Source organism: Anomalospiza imberbis, chromosome 1 (genome assembly GCF_031753505.1).
Source record: "Anomalospiza imberbis isolate Cuckoo-Finch-1a 21T00152 chromosome 1, ASM3175350v1, whole genome shotgun sequence".
In the NCBI taxonomy this organism is placed as follows: domain Eukaryota; kingdom Metazoa; phylum Chordata; class Aves; order Passeriformes; family Viduidae; genus Anomalospiza; species Anomalospiza imberbis.
Window position 1 is genome coordinate 4,354,948 of NC_089681.1, and position 19,849 is coordinate 4,374,796.

The 19,849-nt window shown below is 42.1% G+C and overlaps 1 long non-coding RNA gene across 5 annotated transcripts in view; it reads left to right on the top strand.

Annotated features, from left to right (window-relative positions):
• Positions 1-19,849, top strand: part of LOC137468321 (uncharacterized) — a 51,635-nt gene that overhangs the window by 6,847 nt on the left and 24,939 nt on the right. For 4 of the 5 annotated variants that reach the window (XR_010995874.1, XR_010995878.1, XR_010995875.1 and 1 more), the window contains 4 exons: positions 1,384-1,538; positions 5,344-5,439; positions 5,519-5,619; positions 12,229-12,380. This is a non-coding gene — a long non-coding RNA (uncharacterized lncRNA). The remainder of the gene's footprint in view (positions 1-1,383; positions 1,539-5,343; positions 5,440-5,518; positions 5,620-12,228; positions 12,381-19,849) is intronic. The other variant, XR_010995879.1, reaches the window with a different exon arrangement.

The window sequence follows — 19,849 nt, forward strand, 5'->3', positions numbered from 1 at the left end:
CACTATAAAGGGAGTGTATTTAAATATTGCCTGACATATCAAATATAGTAATTAAATACGTGCTGCTGTGTCATGTATGACTGAAACTGGGCAGAACATAATGTCATAAAAATTAACTCCTAGTTAATCATGTGTCAACTCCTACAGTGAGAACAAGGAGGATTCTACACAACTGGCTTTATAGAGAAAAGGGCACTTGTACAAACACTACCCAATAGTCTGTGCTTGTTTTCCATGTTGCACTTCTAATGTTAAAAAAAAAAAAAAAAAAAAAAAAAAACACCAAAACAAACAAATATTGGGTTGGAAAGCTTAAATGGCAGTGTGTCCTCACTGTCTTGTTTTCTGTGGCTCTTGTTTATTCCTCCATAATGGCTATTTCAGTTTTCTGTAGGGGCATCCAGTTAGTTGAAGAGCAGAGAGAATATCTCACTCACCAGGATGAATAATTCATAAAAAATATTTAAAATAATTTTTAGAGCAATTTAGGCTTCCTTTTCTGGCACAGTTGAATCTAGTGTTGTTTTCCTTGTTTCAATTTATTGTTCTTTGGTGGTTGGAATACTTTTCAGAGTTGATTCACCTGTAAGAGAAACCCACCAAAATATAACATTTTACATGAGGAAGTAACATAAACTGACATAAAATGGATATGAGTGAAAATTATAAAAGTGGGTTCATATTCCACAAAGATTACCTTATTGTCCAATTTTCAAGTGTCAGAAAGAGCAAACCATTAATGACATCTGGCCTTCCTATTGCAGGATAATTCTCCTGAAGGGTGGCTCTTAGTTTTCTGTGTTTGCAGAGCACACACAGCACCAGGAGCCCAGTTTGTTTACCTGCCAAGTTATAATATGTTACACGAGTGTTCATGGTGACTGTGGAAAAAAAACAGAGTTCTTTTATTTTATTAAGAGTTGTTGTGAGGGCAAAGACAGTTACTGGAGTGGAAAAGGAGTTTGTCATATGATTTGGGAAGGCTTCCTCCTAAGAGAAGCAGTGACTCAGAAAACACTGTTCATAGCTCCTGTATTATTGTCACCAATGCTGTTCACCTACTGAGAGTAAAAGGGATGTAATATAAAAACATATAGAATTATAGTTTGTATTAAGTAAGTTTGTATGAAAACTAAAACCAGGTATAGCCCAAGCTAAAGTTAGAAATAAATTTATTAGTACTTTTATAGAAAATGGTAATAACTTTTATGTCCTGTCTAAAAAAACAGATTGTTTAGAGTTTTCACATTGTGCAGACTGAAGGCATAACAGCGTTTTCTAACTCGTTCTGTTCCCGACTACATTTTTTGTATTGGCAAGTTCACTTGCTGCATCTTTCCTAAAATTAAGCGTTCAGCTCTCTTTTTTTCTTTTATTCCTCAGGATCAATCTCACACAACTCATTATCGCATTGCAACCTGAGACTGGAAATGCCTGAGGGCGGGAGGCGTTTCTCCGAGTGGAGCTCAGTCATCCTGCAGAGCAGGGCACCGGTCCAAGGCTGCGGAAACAGCACAACAATAACCAGCTGCTTTCTGGTATCTCTGTTAAAGTTCTCCATTGTTTTAAAGGAAAGCTGGTTTACGTCTTTCAGCAGATTGCCCCGTTTGGCCCCTTCACCGAACATGGCTGGAAGGGACATGAATATAAATTGTGAAATACAGCATTCTGCATTGTCCCTGTTGCACCAAAGGAGAGGTGATTTTTAGAGCATGTTAGGAATGTGCAGTTTGGCTAACAGTCGTGTAAGGCATTCCCTTTCAGATATTTCTTCAGGCACTGCAAGTTGCTCATAGGTCAAAAAGCCAATCACACACTGATAGAATCCATGTATCTTTGATGACCACAGTACATGCTGCTCATAAAAGCTGGCTCAACAAAATTTCTGGTGCCTTTCCTATCTTTCCATGGCTATAATTACAAAAAAGCAGCATTGTCTAATTGAGAAAGCACATTAGTGGTGTTCATAAATGAATCTACAAACAGATTTTCCTGAAAAGTCTCTTCTTTAATTCATATTTCTCTGGGTTTTCTCCCACATTTAACAAGATTTTTCATGGAAGCTTTCTTACAGAGATTTGCTGCCAATATATTGCAGCACCAGTAGAGAGCTGACTGACTTGAACAAGATACGATCACCTCTTCATAATGACATGCATGATTACCCCTGCAAATCATGCAATTATGATAAAGATTTCAAAGGAAAGAAGGTAATTTATTTATGCACTGTCCAGAAACATTCAGTCTCTTGTGGAGCAAAACCTGAATCTCAATATGGAAGTCTTTGGAGTAACTGTAACAAGATCAATCAGGAAGGAATCAAAGACTTTATTATTAAAGCAGTACCAAGAAAAGTGCTACAAGGCACTGGGCTGCAGTATAGAGTTACAATATGCTATAAAGGCCACATTTAACATCTTTTAAAAGCAGCAAATTTTGTTTTGGGAGACTGCAACCCTCGAGTTTCCAAGTGATCTGGACCTTTCTAATTCTTGTCAAATGGCAACAGCCAAGCCTTCTGTTTTTCAGCACAGCCAAAAAGCAAACTTTAAACATAAACAGCATTAAAGCTTTGGCACTGAGTGGAAATTGTAATTCAGCACTAAGCCAACTACTGAATTTATTTTTCCTAGCACCTAAATACCCCATGGGCTTATAACACCACTGATGCTCAGTGCCCCACAGCCCCATGGCACAGAAGAGCTTACAGAACCCACAGCCAAGCAACATGGGCTTGTTTTGTCTTTATTCTCTGAGTACAGATGGCGTTCAGTTCTGCTTAGTTAAAATAAATATCAGAATTTAAATATAACAGCCACATCCTCCAGACAAGTGATTGCATAAATATGCAAAGTCTGTGGCCTTGCTTTCATATTAATTTTAACTGCATCTCACATCATCAGACAAGGTTTTCTCATTATCTTTCACTACCTGTCTCATTTCAGACAGCAAAGCCAACTCCAACATATTCCCACTCTATGACAAAACAACATCCATGGCTACCTCTCTAGTCAATAGCAAAGCTCTGACATGGTGTGCTTACCTCTCCAGCTGCCACCAAGGAAAAGGAGAAGGTGAATGAGATGAAGATTCAAAGGTTGCCAGTGAATAAGCAACAGATACTGACTTCTGCTTTCCCTTTCTGTTCAAGGTAGAAAGAGCATGCCCAGCTCTTCACAGCTGTCCCATGAGATTTCTAGCTCAGGTCATCTCATTCATCCTGTTTCCTGTGCCAGGGAGTGCTTAATCTCAGCCAGGCATCTGTTCTCACTCCCTAGGATGACAGGGGTCAGATTGCCTGTGATCACAGTAACCCTGAACTATGCACACTAGAAAAACAGGGGCTTTTAAAGTATCCTCTGGTTTCAGTGCTCAACATTCATTAAGGTTGTTTTCACCCGGCAGCTAAAGCACCTCTGAAAAGCATAATGGAAATGCCCAGTGAATAATTTTGTCCTTTGTCATGTACAAGACCTTTTCTGATTTGCCACAGGGGAACATGCAAGGTTTCTGTCAAAGCAAAGGGTCAGGATGGAGGCTGAGGTCATCAGGTTTTTCAGTTGTACAGAATTTACAGTGTTTACAGACTGCCTGACCCTTACCTTTGGAAATGGAACTCTCAACGGTTCCTACAGAAGTCATTAGAAATTGTACTCCAGTGGTGCCTAAAGCCATCAGGATCCATATTTTGTTAAATGCAGTATAAACTAAAAGTCTTTCCCCTAGGGAATGTTTTCTCTCTATCTTTCCTCACCCTCATTGCATATTCTGCCCCAAGGCAGAATGGAAGCAGTTAGTAGCAGCTGTAACATGACTGCTGTCATGTGAACACATCTCACTGCAAACTGTGGGCATGCCAATACTGATTTCTCTTCACATTTACAATTTAGTGGCATTCAGCCACCCTCAGTAATGGTTAAGTCTGAAGTGCAAATTAGTCTCTGGTCTCCCCTCCTGCAAATCATCTACCCATCCAGTTTGAATTCCTTCTAATTGATAGAGAGAGGTGAAATTCCCATTCCTGAGCACCCAGTCTAATTTCCTTGTTAGCCTTGCTTCAAGCAGGGGGATTAAGCTAGACACCTCCAGAGTTCCCCTCCAACTTGAGTTTTTCTTTCATCCTACATTTTATAGGAGATGCTATATTGAGTGACCATGTCCAGGTGTTGTCAGTGGAGGAGCTGCAGGGGTGGTGCCTGTGAGAAGACGCCAAGGACTCCCCTGTGTCAGAGCCAGCTCCAGCCAATTCCAAAATGGACCCACCACAGAACACAAATGGGACAATCAGCTACACTGATGGCACCTCTGAGAAAACAGTTTAGAAAGGACAAAAAATCTGCACAGCAGCTGAGAGGAGTGAGAAAAATGTGACAGAAACAATGCTGTAGACAGCAAGTTCAGTGAAGGAGGGGAGGAGGTGTTCCAGGCAGATTCCCCTGTAGCTCATGGAGAAGACTGTGCAGGTTGTCTCCCTGGAGCCATGGAAGACCCCTCTGGAGCAGGTGGATATACCCTGAAGGAAGCTGCAGCCTGTGAAGAATCCACACCAGAGAATTCTGAAGCCTGTGGAGAGGAGCCCACTCAGGAGAGTTTTCTGCCAGGACCTGTGGCCTGTGGGGGACCTGTGTTGGAACAGTCTGTTCCTTAAGGTCTGTATCCCATGAAAAGGACACACACTGGAGCAGTTCTTGAAGAGCTACAGCCCATGGGAAGGACCCACCCTGGAGAAGTACATGAATAATTCTTTCCTGTTTTAGGACTTTAACAGTGTGGAGTTAAAGGGACTCCACACTGCAGCAGGGGAAGAGTGTGAAGAGGAAGGAGCAGCAGAGAGGAAGTGATGTGGGCTGACCACAACCCCTATTCTGCATCTCCCTGCTTTGAACAGAGAGAGGCAGGGGTGTAGAAGAGTTCAGAAGAAAGAACTGAAGTTGAGACTAGGAAATAGGAGGGAGTGGGAGCAAGGTGTTTTCAGCTGTATCTTTTCTTCTCACTATCCTGCTTTATCTTTAATTGGCAATATATGAAAAATAATTTCCTCAAGTCTGTTTTGCCTGTGATGGTAACTGGTAAGGGATCTGTCTGTCTTTCTCTTGACCTGTGAGCTTTTCTATCTCATTTCTGCCCCCATCCTGTTGAGGAGCAGGAGGGAGAGCAACTGGGTGGTGTTTGTCAGCCAGCCAAGGTCAAATCCACCACTGCAGAGACAGAAACAATAAAACTTTCAGTTGTTAACTTAAATTATTTCAATTGTCAGTTTAAGTTCTTAATTGCATTGTTATTTTTTTTTTGGTGTAAATAAATACAAGCTTGATACATGTAACACAGACTATTTCTCAACAGGTTAAGGAAAACAAGAACCCAGTAACAAGGCAGTACTGAAGGCTGGCAAACCAGAGTTACTTCAAACTGAAGGACTGCTTGATTACACATCCAAAGGTGAGCAGGAGTCATTGCTATCTGCCTTCCTCCACTGCAGCTATTTTCTTTTTAATTTTTAATCCTCTGCTCTCACTAGTGTCCACTTTTTTTTCCAGAAGCAGGAAAACAATTACTTCTGGTAGCACTGAAAGGAATAAAGAAAGTACAAGCCTGGAAAAGGGCTGCACACATTTACTGGTGAGTATTGTGCAGCATTTATCTTGCATGTGCTGCTTTGAATGTTTCAAACTGGATTCTTGCAGATCAAACACAAACAAAGCTCCCAAACCTCAGCAGCTGCAGAACAGTTACAGGCCCAATGACAGCTAAGGAATTAGTAATGCCAAGTGAAGAATGTCACAGGAGATTTGCAATTAGATGTTAGGAAGAAATTCTTTACTGTCAGGGTGGTGAGGCACTGGCACAAGTTGCCCAGGGAAGCTGTGGATGCCCCATCCCTGGAAGTGTTCAAGGTCACATTGGATGGAGCTCTGAGCAACCTGATCTAGTGAAAGGTGTCCCTGTCCATGGCAGGGGTTGGAATGAGATGATCTTTACAGTCCCTTTCCACCCAAAATCTTCTGTGATTCTATGATAATGATTTTCCTGGGAAAGAAAGGGGAAATTCTCTATGCTATTGATGCATTTATATGACAGCTATGACAGCCGTTTGTGGCACCTTGTAAATATGCATTCTCTTCCTGGAAGGAGCCTGCCTTTGTAAGTGTGTGCAAATATCCTGGATGCAAATCATGGAATTGTAAACAAAGGTCCACTTTTGACTGGTAGTGTGGGCCAATGTGGTAAAGAAAACAGTTGTTACTGTGTAACCAGGTAATACGTACCTTCCAAGACTACCCACAAGTAACCAACTAGGCAAAAGCTGGTGACAGGTAAGGGTGTCCAACAGCATTTGAATTTCTGAGCTTCACTGCCAAGTAGTTTTTTATGTTAGCATATGTTAGCAGGCCAAAGCAAGTGTTCTCTCCAGCCTGTCATGCTTCAGGCCTGTAGATACTGCTTACACTCAGTAGGATATAAAGATGGTTGCTAAGTTTTGAAAGTGTACTTCCTGCTTGTAACAATTGTGGAGCAACTTAGACCAGCATTCAAACTGACATTGAGATGAGACCACTGAGAACAGAAGGATCTTAGACTGGATTTCAGCTTGGATACTTCAGATGGTACCTAAAGATTGTTGTGGTAAATCTCAGATTAGTTGTTCTAATAAGGGTATAGAGATGCAAGAATAAATAATACATACATATGGGAAAATTGCTAGTTTCTCAAGAAACATTTGCATGTCTGCATCTTTCCAGCTACAACTGATGAGGAAAAAATCCCACCCTCGAACTCATCTGGCATTCAGTGCTTAGTCTGCCATTGGAATGACTAAGCAGATGATTATGGAGGGTTTTTGCACCTTTTTGTTTTGACTGCTAATAATTACTAAGACTAACAAATGACTCTGCCTGAGAGGTTAGCTCAAAGTTTATAGTTCAAAACTAACAAACTGGATTTTCCTTCCCTGACAGCCCACTTGTGTTGAGTAGTACCAGCAGTATTTTCTGCATGATGCACAGTAATGCTGTTATTTGGTTCCTCTTGTTTAGAAATAAAATAATTCTATCTGCACCTCTCTTCATCATGTCTCATGTCTGTAATATCACAAGGGAAAAATCAGTGTGCAGCTTTCTCCTCTGTCAGGTAGTGTTGATTGCCATCATGCCTTGACACTCATGACCTGAGCTGCCTTCTTCTTTGTTTCACATCTGTGCAGATAAAACATACAGTAGCTCCACAGGATTTACTTTAACCAGCTTATTTACCTTACTCCATCTGTTCAAAGCAAAGAAACACAGAGAACAAGGCAGGTAAAAGGCTGAACTAGATGTACAGAGGTAGTTACCGCTGTTATATTTTATTCAGCTAGTGCTCTTCAAATTTAATAAACAAGGAGATCTTTCAGGCACAGATGAAGAGTGTACTTTCTTCTTCTATTCTTTCTTTGGAGTGTAAGCACATCCTAAATGGAGGCAAGGAATTTCAAAAGTACCTACTGGTTTTGACTGTGTTTTTATATATTGAGTTTGAAGTAGCTTAATAGAAATTTTCAGAAAGGCTGCCTCTGTGACTGTGGTTTCAACCAACATAAATTGGACATGTACAGCCACGTGGCTTCTTGGCAGCTGAGGACATCTCTGAGGAAACTTCAGGGGAAATGATTTACCCTTTCTCTAAAAAACAGAAATCAGATAAAGTGCAGTTGAACTGTGGACTTCCCATCCCTTCTCTTCTGCTGCTGATAACAGAGGAGAAAAAGCTACAGTTATTCATTCCTGCTAGTGTGTGAAATCAAAGCCCTGTTTTCTTCGAATGATCTACTTGGAAAGAACTGTTTGCTATAACTGAGCTCTCGGGTTTCCCCCACCACAAAGTACTCCTTTTATCTTCCTTTTTATGTGCAGTCTTCCAGCTGAGAAAATCCCAGGTCCTTTTGTCTACGGCCACTTAACTCTTGGTAGGCCTAGTCTTAGATACCCCTGGAAAACTGCCTATTTGATTTTCACTGAGACTCAGCAATCCTGTTTCAGGTTTCACAGAGACTTAAAAAAAATTAACTTTATAAAATATGCCAGCATATGTGTCCACAGCCACAGAGTGAGCTCCTGTCTGAGCTTGCCTGAAACCAGAGCTCAGGACTTGTTAAATTAATTTAACATCAGCCTACACAGATAATCTAGCCCACCACCTCCCTTCAAGAACAGGGAAATACTTCCCATGTCATAAACTTCCCTTTTGGTGTAGGGTGATCAGACACATAATTGTCTGGAAGAGGAAGAATGCTGTTCCTTTAAGGGCTCCAGCTCTAAAGGTCATGAGAAGAAGGCAGGAGTCATTTCAATTGGTAATGACAGAAAATATTCATTCAAATACATTTAGTGTGTCAAGTGGCACTTTAACAATCCTTTGAGGGCAAGATGGACACAGCTGCAGGCAACTGCTTCTGTCTAGGAAGGAATAGGGCACAGAGGGGTCACATTTGCTCGGGCCTGAATTATCTTGCACAAATCACATTAGAAAGATTTTTCTAAAGGCTTTTTGAAAGAGATAAGATTTGACAACCTCAAATTCAACTCTTTAAACTAGGACAGAGAAAATCTCATAAGTTTATGAGATTTTCATTTTCATTTGTCTACAAATGAAAATCTTTGCAGTAATTCAAAAGGATACAAAACCTGGAGGGTCTGTTTTCTGGGGAATGTATTCAAGATGCAGTTACATGTCACAAATAACTGTAACTTCATACAAAGCATATTTCAGAGTGGTTCTCCCAGTTGTCTTCACTAAAGCAGATGACGAGTGTTCAGGGTCAGTGGGCCATGTCAGGAATTGCCTCTGAGGAATTTTATGAGATTAAAAGTCTGAGTTCTTTGACAGTTATTTTCTGTTCCAAATAATAGTTTCAAACCCAAATTTTATGTGGGTTTAGCTATGATGCTTCCTTCATTACAGTTCCTCACTTGTGCTGAGATAGGCTTACTGCATTGACAGGAAAGTGCTGGCTCTAAGTCTTGCCGTGTATTTTTGTTCTTCCATGCCAACACACATAAATAGTTCTGTCACCCCCAATGAGATGTCTTTTATTGCTTGAAATCAACACATACCGTACTGAAGTCAGAGTAGCCACCAGTATTTTAGACACTGAAAATGAAAATAAAACCCAATCTGATACAGCAGAGGCTGCAATTGCTAAAAAATCCCTTTGGCAATTTTCATCTTAATGATTTCCTTTGCTGATATCAAAAGGTTATGGCCTAGCAGCTTCCAATTTCTGCACTCATTGCCTGGCTAAAATCATGCTGCCTTTTTTAAAAATGATTCTAAGAGTTTTCCCTGGCCTGATTCATTTAACAATACCCTTCAATGGTATTTAAACAACTTAGACATGGTCATGAATTAACCTTCATAACCTCCATTACAAATTCATGGGTATCATACTTACTACACAAATTAGTTACTGTTAGATGTTCAAACAATCAATTTCACGCTTTCTCTCATGCTTTGGGCTTACAAAAATATTTACAGAGCTCTCTCATTAGCTTTTCTCAAATCCTTCATTAAAATTTCTTTTGCAACAATAGAGAAGCCTTGGCAACAGCTCATACCCTGTGCTGGATGTCTATCACACTCATCAGGATTGCTTCACCGTTGCCTTAAATTCCCCTCCGTGACTGTACCCATCTGTTGTTTCATGTCTTACACCTCAAAAGCAATTTGGGGCAGGATTAGCTTTTCATTTCAGATTTTTATTGCTTCAGTCACAATGGGATCATTTTCTGTGACAGAAATTCCAAAATGCAACATGCGCAGCAGTGAACAAATGGGGAAGATAGATAGGGAAAGGCAAAACGAGTTGCTTAAAATATCCTGCAAAAGCTGGGAATCAAGGCACTATTCATCTTTCTGTGTTTGCATCCTTTTTCTCACAGCTGTCATCCTTCTCATTACACAGGAAGTCCAGGCAATCTAGTAAGGATGAAAAATCAAATTAAAAAAAAAATAAAAAGAAGGACGATTACAATGGGTAATTCTAGGGAAAGGGAAGAGTTACTCATCCAATTTCTCAAGAGCTCCTAAATATGAGCCAAGCTCATATAAAACGTGTCATGGGTGTCTTTAACCACTAGGAGCCGTATTCAGACCATCTCCCGCCTGTAACGGATCTGGCAAATTTTATAATTTAGGTCGGGGGAATAGAATCATAGAGTCAGAGAACCATTTAGAGTGAAAAAGATCTCCAAGATCACTGAGCCCAAACAGTTAAGATCTAACACCATCCAGGGCTGCCAGATGCTGTAATCACCTATACTTCATTCATCCTTGTGTTTGGGATTGCCCAAGAAGGCTCAACATGTCTCAGCCTGACCCGAGTCTAGAGCTTATGCTCTACTTCCAGTCTGGCTTTCCTCGATGTCCCAGTGCAATCCCATCACACTCAGCACAGACAGCCAGTAGTGGCAGAGCTGGAGGGAGGGGAAGTGTCTCTGCTGAATCTTACACAAAAACTTTAGGCAGTATTTTTAAAGAGGGTTGTAGGCATTTCTGGTTCTGGAGGGGTTTGTAGCTATAACTCTTTTCAGGATGTCACTTCAGTTAAAGAGTCAGTTTAATTTTCACCCGTCCTCTTTTCACAACACTCTGGAGTGGTGGCAAACATGGCTTAGCTGGGATTGTTAATTGCTGTGGGTTTATATAGATGTTTTTCCTTCTGTTTGCCTGAAAATCTGATGACATTGGGCATTTGATTGTTTTCAATACCTATTCTTGCAAAGCTTGGAATGTTCCCCCTTGGGGGATTTTGCACTCCGGTGATATTCACCATTTCAAAGCTCAGATATCCCAAATGACTTTTGAAAAGTATACCAGGGCACTTGCAGAATGACTGGAATCTCTCTCCCCACTGCCTGGTTACCAAACAGGCTTGAAAATATGAGAAGCTTGATGAAAAAATCCTGATCTCTACCACTTTCCTTAATCAAGTACTGTCCAGTGTGACAAATTTACGCCCACACAAGTCTGCAGGAAAATTCACAAGCAGATACAGGATTCAAAATCTCAGAAAATTATTTAGAAGTCAAAAATTTTGTTGGATATTTTGCCATCTGAGGAAGTCAATAATATACAAAGTTTTAGATATTATGAGCATGATTTATCACAGCAACTTCCACAGCCTCGGCTACACTGGCCCTGGAAGCTGAAACCTATAATCTCATATTTCTCAGACTAGTACAGATGTGACAAGGGAAGATTAATTTATTGACACTTCAAGAGATATTTAATTTCTGTGTGATGCAAGAGGATTGCAGAGCTGTACAGTCCTCACATAAAGAAGCAACACTCAATGAACACCTGAATAACCTACAGATGAAATTTGGTCCCATGAGGTTTAGAGTTCAACAGGTATGAGCCAAACACCACTTGCTACTATCACAAGTATGAGAAGCAGCAGCACTGAAGGCATCTTTAGTGAAGGGCGTGGAAGACAGTGACCATTGTGTGCTGTTTGGATGTGGGTTTGAATCTATGTGCTTTACAAACCTCTGATTAGAGGGGTAAATTTGGATGTTTTGTTAAGTAGTACATGAATTATTTCAAAGATCAGACTGCATTTGCAGCATGGGGTGTGGACTGTTGGCCTTTTCTAAAAGGAAGCAGTGACACAGCTGTGCACCAAGTTTTGCTAAACCAGCTACAAAGAGAAATCTTCGTAGCAACCTACAAAACCTGTAATGTACCTGCACCTGCACAAGTAATTTTTGAGCACCTGCACCAGTGAATCCTGGTTTCCTGAAGATTTGTGCTCTGGATGACTGACATCCAAGCAAAATCACCAAGTGAAGGTTTTCCCGTAACAGCAGCACCTACAAGATGTCCTTCCCACCTGGATTCTCTAATGATGCATGAGTTTGCAGCCTTTACTTTACTAGCTATGCTTACAGGTGCTTTGTTTTTCTACCCTGTTTTTTCTGCCTGTATCACAAAGGTGGCATGAACTTCTGTTCAGTGTTTTGCCCTTTTGTTTTACTTGACTGAAAACAGATGTAAATATTATTAGCAAGAAGAGGAAGGATGGGAAAATCCATCAGGTGCCATGGTTCTGCAAGTCTCCACAGAAAATCAATCAGAAAATAAGGAATTTAGCTCCAGCCAGCATTGGAGAAAGACAGGAAGACACAGCTGTCATTAGACAGAATGAAAATGCTCTGATGGTACAAAATAACAACCGTTTCACTCTCTGTGCAGGCTTCTTTCTAGGCAGCACAGAATATCCAAACCTTTTCCTCTGGAATCCAGCACTGAATGGATTTTTTGCTCACCTTGAATATGCGCTTGCTGTACTTGGGAAGCACCTATGTCTTTATCTGATCTTCATGTCAAAAAGCAAGGATAGATAGGTAAATTTGCAAAATCTGCTTTTTATTTCCCTGTTTAGAGAAAATAAGTTCTGTTGAGGGGGCATGGAGAGAAGGGCTGACAACTTTTCGGAGACACACAAAAGCCTCCTTTGGCTGCATTCCCAGTAGAAAAACATTCACTGTCATGATACTGATTGTGTCATCATCCACACATCCACAGCTTTTGTGCTTTTGCAGGAGTTAATACTGGCTGTTGCAGATCCAGCTCTGGTGCAACAAGCCTCCCTACTCTGCAGAGTTAATGTCTGCAGACAAGTGCACAATCATTTGTTTCTGCTCAGCTGCAGGGACAATGCAGACACAGTGATGTGCAAACAACTCCTCGCCTTGTAAGCAGCAAGTCACATGCCTGACATTAAGTGTAAATCATGTGCAATCTCATCTCTGGCCCTTGTCCAAATCCCTGCCTACCCTCCCATTTCTGAATGTACAGCATTAGGTGGTACAGAACACCACAACTGAAACTCTCCTTGGTTTTATTGGAGTAACAGACCATAGTTCCTTTGGTGTTTATAGGCCCACTGGTGGGAACAGCCATGTGGATCCCAAACTACACACAGAAGGAAGTGCACTTAAACATTTTACTACATTATTACACCATCTTTACTTCTAAAAACAGTTCAGATACTTCCTACACAGCCTTGGCAGATCCTAGCCCCCATGGCCTGGTAGTTGTGGGTAGCAGGTGGCCTGAATTGCTCTCCTGAACTCAGGGTGCCCTGTTATTCCATCTGTCTCTGACACCATAGGTATGTCCAAGCTATATATTACACCTGCCATGCAGAGTGAGCTGCCCAGCTGGGGCTGGTGCCTGCTTGTGGCTTCCTCCAGCTCTCTCTTCTCTGTTCCCTGGATCACTGAGCAGAGCTGAGCACAGGGTTCAGCTGAAGCAGAGGAAGCAGCAGCTGAACAGCAATCAGGAACAGTTCAGTGCCATTCCAGCCCATCCCACTCCACAAATTTCTAACCCCAGGGTCTCCTAAAGCCTCTGACCCTTGGCCAGAAGGTTCTGTGGCCTGGGGATAGAGGTTTTATAGAGTGATCAACAGGGCCAGGTTTAATCATGAACACAGCCAGAGCAAGCAGATGGGTTATGTCTTTGAAGTTATATATTATAATGAAGTTATAACTAAATATACACAATTATAGCTATTTAGACACATTCTAGGAGGTTGGTGAGATCTAGCTTTGGAATGTTCTGTGCTTGACAGTCCAAGTGCTGTTTGTGCACAACCCACATAATGCCAGGGGCCAGCACAGCACTTCACCTGGGAAGAACTCCCTACCGGCTTCCGTGGGAGCAGAGGTTGCTTGTACCCATGGCTCAGCAGAGCATGAGGGCAGCTGAGTACCATCCTCTCACTTGACAGGCTCTGAGATGTGGATACTCAGTAATTTAAATATTCTAGCTAGAGGTTGTAGCACTTCAGATATGCTTTTTAACTTCAAAAAAGGCACACCTGACAGCACAAATTAGTCACAGCTAAGGAAAACCTAAGAAAATGCATTAAAATTAGAGCAAAGACTTGGTTCCCAGGAGAGACTAGTGTTTTCATTAGCTGCAAAGTACAGATAAGATTTTGTGGCTGTTTCCTATTTACATTTTGAAAGCCAGAGTTGCTGGATATTCCCTTCAAATAGAAGCTCTTGAGTTGTTTTCCACGATTTCTGCACTAATCACTTCTGTTCTGGAAAATTCTCTTCAAACCCATGTCAACTTCTAATGCAGGGAATCTTCAAGGATCCAAAGGAATTCTTTTTGCATCCATCTATTTTTGTATCACTAAAACATTTTCCTGCTGTGGGGGCCTGCAACAAAGTCCTTGCTGTGAAATTCTTACCATCCAAGGTACAATAGAGAAAGAAAACTGGAGGGAAATATTCCTTTTGCAGGTTGTGAGCCAAGCTAAACCACAGATGCACAAATGCCAGACGTGACCACCTCTCACCCCTCATGCTGCCCTGCTGCAGCTGGAGCAGGATATTTTGCTGGGAAAGAAATCACCCCCTCACCCCTGGTGGGATTTCACCTGGTATGCAGAAGGATGAGAAAGCCCCACCACTTCCTAAACAATTCTTCATGCCCCTCCTGTACCAGCAGGAGCTGCTACCTCACTGCTGAGGCTGCCCACATTTTACAGGGAGCAGGAGGCTGCTGGGCAACTCTCAGCCCTGCCCAGGCAGCAGGATCTGTGGATGAGCAAGGATCTGGCTACAATAAGGAGATCAGAGGGGCTTTGGTTTATGGTCCAGCTCTAGCATTCTGCCAAGAAAGGATTTTGCTGAGTTATGTTCAGGACTGCTAATTAGACTGTTTCCAGATGTTGACCAGAGATGAACGGTGAAAGAGGAAAGGAGGTGGTGGATTTGGTATTTTTATAAAAGGGAGAAGTTTGTTTTCTGACAGCTGGATTGCATTTAAACAGCTTGGCAAAACTTTAGCTTCAAAAAACACACTTTACTACAAAGTGATTTCTACTACAAAAAAAAAAAAAAAGCCCTCTGGGGAAATAGGTTGGGTTTTATTCAAATATTTAAAATTATAATTTTAGCAGAGAAAGTGAGAAAAAATGCCAGCTCAAAATTTCACATTGTCTTTCCCATGAATAATCCATCACTGTCTATCACATGCCATGCAGGTGGATGGGAAGGGAGGACATGAGCTCCTGCTGGACCAGGACAGGAGAGTTCAGATTCAGAAGGAAGTTCTTTGGTGTTATGGTACATGGAGGCAATGCCTAGCCAGCAGTGATGTCCCAAGAGCATAGAAAACCACAAGACTTTCATAACAAAGACAGAATTGTAGTTGTGAAGGAGCAATTTGTTTAAAGGACAGATAAATTAAAGTTTGGCCATTTACCTGAAGCCTTGTATCATCACATTAATCAGGCGGGGAGAAAGGAACAGATCCCAGCGTGAAGGAAGCGGACAGTGCCAAACCCAGGTCTATGAAGATAAATCATCACAGAGGCAGAACATGAATATTAATTTGTGTACATGTGCTTTTTAGGGGCTTGAGATAAATCCTGTTTGAGATGCATTTACAAGAGTCCTGTGCAGTGCTGGGGAACTTGCTCCTGAAATACAGGGCTGAAATCAGAAACACTATGTTCACACATATGAGAACCTTCCGAGAGAGAGAGAGAGAGAGAGAGATAGATAGATAGATAGATAGATAGTTTTGCACTTTGGAGAGATGGCAAGCATGGTCTGTAATAGCTTTAAATTGCTTAAATTTTATAGTGGACTGGAAATACGAGGTGAGGGAAATGGGCTGGTCAAGGATGAATTACTCTGGACCAAAGGGTTTGAGTAAGGTAACTGAAAGTAAGGATTTGAGTAAGGGTTCCTGAGAAGACACTGGATCAGGACAAGAGGTCAGGACCTGGGAGATTCTGAGCATGACTGTCCTTTACATTGCAACTGAGATGGCAGTCTCCTATCTGAGCTGTTGCTGAAAGCATGGGGGCTCATTCCTGGTGAAAATGTGTTATTTTCTGCCCACCATGAACAATTTCCGGCTGGTAGCCTCCTGCATCACCTCTCACGTGGCTTTCGGACAGGATGCAGCACTTGATGCTTCTGGTTGTGAACTGCCACATGACTGCAAGAGCACCCTGTATGGACTGTGTTGAGGCACCTGCCTGACCACCTGTCCCCACCTCCATCCTTCTCCAGGCAGCACCAGACCTTGCCTTTTGTGCGTGGCCTTTGGCGCATGGCCTCTCCCTGCTTCCTGCACTGTGGAGGGAGGTGATTTTTTCCTCTCCTTGGGTCTCTTCTCTTCCTCCCTCTGCATGGGCGTTGCTGCCCGTTCACAGCAGCAGTGTTGGATACCAGCACCATGAGTAAAAGCTGGGAGGCTACCAGCAGAGGAAATGCTTTGAAAATGAGATCTCTTACTTCTGTGCAGAGGAACAGGCTATTTTAGGAGCAGATTGTGCTGGAGATATGGGTTGGGACGGGATAACTGCAGCTGCTGAGGGAAGTGCTGCTGTATCCAGAGCTTCCCAGCAGGCAAGGCGATATACATCACATAAAGAAACCTTCCAGTCCATCAGTTCATCTCCCCTCTCTTTGGTTTGGCCTCTGTGTGGAAGCTCTCAGTTCAGTTGAAGAGAGAACAGAGAGAATTCTCTCTGGCTTCGGCCTGGGAAAGTTAGGAGAAAGAATTCAACCAATTATTATCTCTGTTCATGTGTTGTGCCCACTTGAAATGTGTTCTAAAGATTGTTTACCCAAGGTGATTGCTTGATTGGATTCTAGTGATGGTGTTTAGATTCAATGACCAATCAGCTCCACAGATGTGTCAGGACTCTCAGGAGAGAGAGTCACAGGTTTTCAAGTTAGTAGTAAGTGAGAACTCTTACTACTATAATATAGTGTAATAGAAGTATAATATAATATACTACAAGATAATACAATAAAGCAACTGATCTAGCCTTCTGCAATCATGGAGTCAATGCTAATTATTACCCAGCTGGGGGCCTGCAGCAACACCTCTGGACTCAGACATGTGGTTTTCCCAACCACAGAGACCATTGCTAGTATACAGCAATGTAAGAGACCAAGCCCACTATTTGCATCTTCCCAAAAGAATAGAATTTCCACACAGGTTCTAAATCACAACAGAAGGAAAGAGTTATCTGGCTGCCAGTCTTAGGACAGCACAAAGGAGCATGGTAACACAAAATTTCAGCAGTCTTGGGTATGTTTAACAACATTATTAAGGAAAATTCAGTCCTGAGCATATCTGAAGGAAATAACACCCCACTGTCTGCGTGAGATTCCCTGATTCCCCCTCTAACTGCAGCTTCCCAGCCATTTAAATTACATCTGATAATTAAGCATGCTGTGAAAGCAGCTTCAGTGCTTGTCAAAGCTCTGTTGAGTTTCACCAGAGATGCTTCAGCTGAAGCCTTCAGTTCTTAAATTTCTGGTATGTGGTCTGTTGGGACTGGCAGGGCACATATCTTTGTCATCACCTGTATCTCAGTACACAGGTCTTGCCTGCTGAGGCAGTGGTCTCCAGCCTACAGTACCCAGCAATCCCAGTAGCCTGACCTGGTGTGTGATTCTCCAAGCTAGATCTGTGAGCAGGAGGAGCTGCAAGCCAGGCTGCAGAGCCCTGCAGACCTTTGTCCATCATTGTGCTGAACGGTCGCTTGGAGAATTACCTGCAGATTTATTGCCCTTCACTGTAACTTGAGACCAACGTTGCTGTCTCTATTCTCACAGAGATTTACAGTTCATTCTGCCTAGAAATGGGCCTTTTTTTTCTTTTTTAATTGAGTGATCTGTCTTTTGGGGAAATATTTTATTTTGTGCTGCATGTTTCAAGGTCTTTCACTGTGTCACTTCCACTTTATTTAGCCACCCTGTCACACCAGCCTTGTGCACTCCCTGCTCCACTATCCACGGCAACATTCATGGCTTGTACATTTCCTTTTCCTTTACACAGCTCCGTGATTCTTCCCAAACTGACTCTAGAGACTGGAATGTGGCCCTGAATTAGGACTTATCTACATGGGAGTCCATTCCAGAGATTTTGGGATAACTCCTCTCTGTGAAAAGCCTTGCTATGGTGTACATGTGCACAGCTGGGAGTTATACCATGGAGCTGTCACAGTTCAGTGTGCCTTTGTGCCATGATAAATTAGGATAAGCACTGACTCAGGAAAAGTCCTTGGCTATTACTGCAGAAAGGTCAGCTGAGAATTGCATTCACTGTGTGGCCACATCCAAAAAGCAAACCTAGATGAATCTATATAAAGGATGGGATGAAGGGTTATATAATTCAGTTACACAATGTATGTGATTGCTGTCATCAGAAGATGGTCTTCAGTGCTTGTTAGTCTGTTTCAAAAATAAATAATGGGATTGGGGAGTTCAGGGACAAGCAGCATTCTCACAGTGATAAACAAAAAACCTAAAGGATTGGAACCATTTATCTGGGAAGGAAGGATAAGATGTAATAAATCAAACTATGAACAGTCTAGGACACATGGATGAAGAGTGCCTGTTTTCCCTTTCATATAATAAAAGAGCAAAGTGCCATTCAAAGAGATGAGAAATAGCAAATTATGATTTTACAGCATGACTTGCTCAACATAGTTACAAATGAGAGAGCACTTTGAATTTGCTGAAAACCCAGAACATGAGAAATCTTGATGTGATAACAGGAACATATACAGTTACAACTGAAAACTAAAAACTTAACCCCCAAAATCCAGAAGGGGGATAAATACTTTGGTATCTATTTTATATAGGGAATTATATTACACCATCAGGAAAAAAGAGGTATCAGGGCTTGTTTCCACCCTCTACTGATGTCTCCATTACTAAACACTCTCAGAAAGAAGTAATCCCACCAAATGTCCATGGATCCAACAGTACAGTGATGTCTGTGTTCCCAAGGAACAATAACAGTACTCAGGGCAAAGAAGCTGCCTCTCATCCAGAAATGTGTAACGTCTGCCTATTGTGCCCTTGCTGATGCTTGACATGGCCATGCACACTAAAGCCACTGTTCAGAAACAACTTCCAAAGATGCTAGTTCAGCCGGTGAAAAATATTATGTCTGAAAAAGCTCGGATTTGGTGAACTTTCATCAGAACTGAATTCCAGCTCTGGTTGCCCCGGAAACACTGGGATGCTGAAGACTCCTCATCTCAGGGCAGCTTTGTGCAAAGAGTTTGCTCAGCGCTGAGGCTCCTCTCAGCCTCTGCAGCGCTTTCCAGAACATTGACTTCAGTTTGACTCAGCAACTGCAGGGTGGGTCAGATTGCTCCTCTCTGGAAGTAATACTGGTTCATATCCTGCCCAGACTTTTGAGCTCAGTTTTCTTAGTTCCAATGCACATTTGTGCCATATGGCAGCTGTACCTGACTTTGGATTCCTCATTCCCCAAGGTGGGTGTCTCTTGTTTGCCCTGACAAAGCAGCAGAGGGAGCTCAGGCAGTTCAAACCCATCCCAAAAGAAAGTGAACAGTGAATATATGTCTGGCCACTGTATCACAGTCTGCTACCAAACACATAGATGTTCTCCAGTTGCACTGTGAGATGGAGCCAGACTGACTCTGCTCAGCTCCCTTACCAGTTTTCCCCTGATCTTCCCAGCCCCCTGACCTCTGTGCTACATGAGGCTGAGAAACTGCAGCGTTCACAGATTTCATTAGGAGTTACGCGTGCTCAGTGCCTCTTGGACCAGGACCTCTTTTATCCTTCTCTAGAAGATATTTTGTGGCCAAGGTTTTACAAGGCCTCCCAAGGTTTCACAAAATTCTAATGACAAAATTGTGCAGCCAGAATCTATATCCTTAGCTTATAGGACATTATAGGAGTTAATCACAGAACCACTTTGGTTAAAAAAGACCCTTAAGATAATTGACATCAACCATTAACCCAGCATTGCCAAGTCCACCACCAAACCATGTCCCTAGGTGCTA